Raw genomic sequence first — 4983 nt, forward strand, 5'->3', positions numbered from 1 at the left:
TTTTGTACCTGTTGAGTCTACGTCTTTACAGTACACTAAATTTGTAAACTCAGAAGAATTTAAAGATTCAGTCAACAATTGGGTATTTAGCAAGGCACTCTGGGAAACAGAAAAACTATAAGACAGTCTCTGCCTCGGGGCGACCAACTACTTTTTAAAAATTTAACTGGAGTGTATATGAAAGAGGAAATGGAGGCGGCCTGGTGCAGTGTGGCTCACGCCTGTAATCCCCACACTTTGGGAAGCCGAGGTGGGAGGACCGCTTGTGTCCAGGAGTTTGAGACTAGCCCGGGCAACATAGTCAGATGCCATCTCTACAAACCATTTTAAAAAATTAGTCGGGCGTGGAGGTGCGCACCTATAGTCCCAGCTACTTGGGAGGCTGAGGTGGGAAGATGGGTTGAGCACGGGAAGTCAAGGCTGCAGTGAGCCGTTGATTGCACCACTGCACTCTGACCTGGGTGACACAGTGAGACCTTGTCTCCAGAAAAAAACAACAACAAAAGGAGGAAATGAAAATCTAGAAAATACGTGAAATCTTTTCCTATCAAATGTTTCCCCTAAGCTTTAATGATCCTATTTCAATAAAGGAAATATGGGAGAATATTGATGACTGGCAGCATGTAGTGGTTAAGAGCACCGGACTGGGAGCTGAAGAGTCTGTGATTCCCGAACTCCTGGGCTCAAGCGATCCTCCCACCTCGATCTCCCAAACTATTGGGACTATAGGCATGAGCCAACATGCATGGCCGAGTCTGTGATTCTTTACTGGAATTGAGTGACGTGTGTTTTCTTCTTAAATGACATTGTGAATTTCCAAGATCCTTGAAATCTCTTTGCATCTCTTTCCAATTTGCCGTCACTATGCCTGAAGTTCAGCTGAAATGCTTATATTTCAGCTTAGACCATTACCTGTATTCTGATCAAATATGTTATGGCATCGAAGCTAATTTTGAGACATGGTCCCTAGGCCATGGGACCTACTGACCAGAGATGGAAGTCCATGTGCTGCTTCTGTCCCAAGGGAGATGAGTATCTGTTAGGGGCTCACTCGGGACTCTGTGCTGCTACCTGAGTGCGATGCAGATGCTGGAGACTTGAGAAGATATCACTGTAGACCCCAACCCTGTTATAGCTGATGAGGAAAAAAACTGAAACCATGTATTATTGCCCCCACAAAATGCACGTATTATATTGATAAGATGTGAACAATATATTATTCCTCAATATTCTGCAAGTTGCCTTTCCATTTTGTTGATCGTTACTGAATTCTTCCACCCCAAAAAGGATTATATGAGAAGATTGTGAACAACTGTTTGCCAACACATTAGATAACCTAGATGAAATGGACAAATTCCTAGAAATGTACAAACTATGAAAACTGACTCAGGAAGAAACAGATTTCATTTCCTTAAGATCTATACCCAGAAGTGGATAGCTGGATCATATGGTAGTTCTATTTTTAAGTTTTTGATGGACATTCACAGGCCTGGAGGCCGAAGAGGGAAGAAAGGATTTTTGGACCCGGCCCGGGACACTGCTATCTGTGCCCCAGCTGCTCCAGCTTCAGCCATGTCTAAAAGGGCCCCAGACACATTTCCAGCTGCTGCCCCAGAGGGTGCAAGCTGTAAGCCTTGGTGGCTTCCATGTGGTGTTAAGCCTGCGGGTATGCAGAGGGCAAAAGTTGAGGCTTGGGAACCTCTGCCTACATTCAGAGGATGTATGGAAACACCTGAATGTCCAGGCAGAAGTCTGCTGCAGGGATGGAGCCCTCCTGGGGAAACTCAGCTAGGGTAGTGCAGAAGGGAAACCTGGGGTTGGAGTCCCTACACAGAGTCCTCCCTGGGGCACTGCCTGGTGGAGCTGTGAGAAGGGGGCCACCGTCCTCCAGACCCCAGAATTGTAGATCCACCGGCAACTTGCATTATACTCCTGGAAAAGCTGCAGACACTCAACACCAGCCCAGGAAAGCAGCCGAGGGGGCTGTATCCTGCAGAGCCACAGAAGGCCTTGGGAGCCCACCCCTTGCATCAGTGTGGCCTGGATGTAAGACATGGAGTCAAAGGAGATTATTTTGGAGCTTTAAGAATTAATGACGATTTTCTGCTGTCCCCACCCACACATGTAGTTTCCTCCACACGTGCGTGCCTTCCCTCCTCCCGGCCTTCAGGGTCCATGGCCACCATGGCGTATTAGGGGTAGCAGTGCCTGTGGCAGCATTGGCCTTGGCAGTGGTGGCAGCAGCACCAGGCTCTGCAGTGGCACCCACCGGCGGCTTAAGCCATGGCACTTCTCACAGCATTCAGCAGCAGCATTGCTGTAACTGACAAAGACACCTTCAAATTAAGCACATTCCTTGATTCCAGCAAAGCACTGCACCATGACCAAGATGAGCTTCCTGAGCAGTGAGGCGTTGGTGGGGGCTTGATGTCCCCCTTTGACCAGTCAGGTTTGGGGACTGAAGAAAGCCTAGGTCTCTTAGATGTCTACCTGGAGGTGGCCAGGCACTTCAAACCTCATGGGTTCTCCAGCGACAAGGCTAAGGCAGACTCCTCTGAATGGCTGCCTGTGGATGGGTTGGTCAGTGCCTCCAACAATGGCAAGGAGGATGCTTTCTTTGGGACAGATTGGATGTTGGAGAAAACGGATCTGAAGGAGTTCGACTTTAAGGCCCTGTTGGGTATAGATGACCTGGAAACCATGCCAGATGAGCTTCTGGCCACGTTGGATGACTCGTGTGATCTCTTTGTCCCCCTAGTCCAGGAGACTAATAAGGAGCCCCCTCAGACGGTGAACTCGATTTGCCATCTCCCAGAAAGGTGAACAAAACCCAACCAGGTTGCCCCCTTCACCTTCTTGCAACCTCTTCCCCTTTTCCCAGAGGTCCTGTCCTCCACTCTAGATTATTCCTGTAGTCTAGAGCTGGGAAGTGAAGTGGATATCTCTGAAGGAGCTAGGAAGCCAGACTTCACTGCTTACATTTCCATGATCTCTCAGTGCATAAAGGAGGAAGTCACTCCCTCAGATAATGATAGTGGCATCTGTATGAGCCCAGAGTCCTATCTCAGCTCTCCCCAGCACATCCCCTCTACCTCCAGGGGCTCTCCGAGTAGGAGCCTGCCATCTCCAGGTGTCCTCTGTGGCTCTGCCTGTCCCAAACCTTATGACCCTCCTGGGGAGAAGATGGTATCAGCACAAGTAAAGGGTGAGAAACTGGATAAGAAGCTGAAAAAATGGAGCAAAAACAGAACAGCAGGAACTACGTATCACCAGAAGAAGAGGGTAGAGTAGGAGGTCCTCGCTGGTGAGTGCAAAGCCCTGGAAAAGAAGAACGAGGCTCTGAAAGAGAGGGCAGATTCCCTGGCCAAGGAGATCCAGTACATGAAAGATTCGATAGAAGAGGTCTGCAAGGCAAGAGGGAAGAAAAGGGTCCTCTAGTTGAGGGTAGTCAGGAGCATCAGTGTGCTTGTACACAGGAGTCTCGCGCTGTAGCTGTGTGTTTGAATAAATTATTTTGTAGTGGAAAAAAAAAAAAAGAATTAATGGCTGTCCTGTTGGGTTTTGGACTTGCATGGGGCCTGTAGACCCTTTGTTTTGGCCGATGTCCTCCTTTTGGAAAGGGAGTCTTTACCCAATGCCTGTACCTCAATTGTATCTTGGAAGTAACTAACTTGTTTTTGATTTTACAGGCTCATGGGCAGAAGGGACTTGCCTTATCTCAGATGAGACTTTGGACTGTGGAGTTTCAAGTTAGTGCTGAAATGGGTTAAGACTTGGGGGACTGTTGAGAGGAGATGATTGTATTTTGCAATGTGAGAAGTACATGAGATTTGGGAGGGGACAGGGGTGGAATGATATGGTTTGGATTTATGTCCCTGCCCAAATCTCATGTTGAATTGTAATCCCTAGTGTTGGAGGAAGGGCCTGGTGGGAGGTGATTGGATCATGGGCGTTGGTTTCCCCTTTGCTATTCTCATGATAGTGAGCTCTCACGAGATCTGGTTGTTTAAAAGTGTGTAGCATCTCCCCCTTCACTTTCTCTTTCTCCTTCTCTGGCCATATAAGATGTGACTCCTTCCTCTTTGCCTTCTGCTATGACTGTAACTTTCTTGAGGCCTCCCCAACCATGCTTCCTGTAGAGCCTGCAGAACTGTGAGTCAATTAAACCTCTTTTCTTTATAAATTACTCAATCTCAGGTAGTTCTTTATAGCAGTGCGAGAACAGACTAGTACCGTCACTATTGATGAGAATGTTGAGCTATAGGTACACTCATACATTACGGTGGAAGCGAAAATTGGCTCAAACCACTTGGGAAAACATGGCATTATCTAGTAAATTTCGAGATATGTATTGCCTGTGATACAACAATTCCAAAAAGAAACTTGGACATGTGCTTCAAGAGACCTGTACAAGTATGTTCATAGCCAAGGGATGGAAACTATCCAAATGCCTGCCCATCATCAGCAGAATGGATAAATTAGAGGACTATGAAACTCTGCCGTAATGTAATAGGTAGTTTCCAAGAACTCCAATCACATACAATGCGAAACTGTGTTACTGTGGGGTTAATGAAGTGAACGAGGCAAGCCTACTGGACCATCCAAATCTGTCCTGATCCCGGCTGGAGTTTGATGCCATCTAGTGGCAGATGTTGCTCTGGCTGAAATATTGATGGAGGAGATTTCCGGCCCAGTGGCTGACTGAGACTTCCAGGACGGTGGCAGTATCCCCGGGAATCTCTCAATCAGTTAGGACTTCCTTTCTTGACTTGATCTGGTGATAATAGGTCAGGAAAATAATGGGGACCAGGAGACCCTCCCTCTGTCTTCCTGCTTCCTAAGACAGGGTCACGTGTACTTTACTCTCCCTTCCCTGACCTGTTGAAGGTAAGAACTTTAGCCTGCCTCTGTCTGAGAATGGGGACTGAGCAGAGGATGACAGGAAGGATGGCAATCACTAAGTGGGTTATGTCTCATTTTCAG

General features: G+C 47.5%; 1 pseudogene across 1 annotated transcript; it reads left to right on the forward strand.

Moving 5' to 3' along the window:
- The first annotated feature begins 464 nt into the window (after positions 1-464).
- On the forward strand, positions 465-3536 carry LOC108518762 (cyclic AMP-dependent transcription factor ATF-4 pseudogene; annotated as a pseudogene). Its single transcript, XR_001882468.1, has one exon. The product of XR_001882468.1 is annotated as a cyclic AMP-dependent transcription factor ATF-4 pseudogene (transcript).
- Positions 3537-4983: the final 1447 nt, after the last annotated feature.

This window comes from Rhinopithecus bieti, unplaced genomic scaffold, assembly GCF_001698545.2.
Source record: "Rhinopithecus bieti isolate Rb0 unplaced genomic scaffold, ASM169854v2 scaffold_47305, whole genome shotgun sequence".
Taxonomy (NCBI): Eukaryota; Metazoa; Chordata; class Mammalia; order Primates; family Cercopithecidae; genus Rhinopithecus; species Rhinopithecus bieti.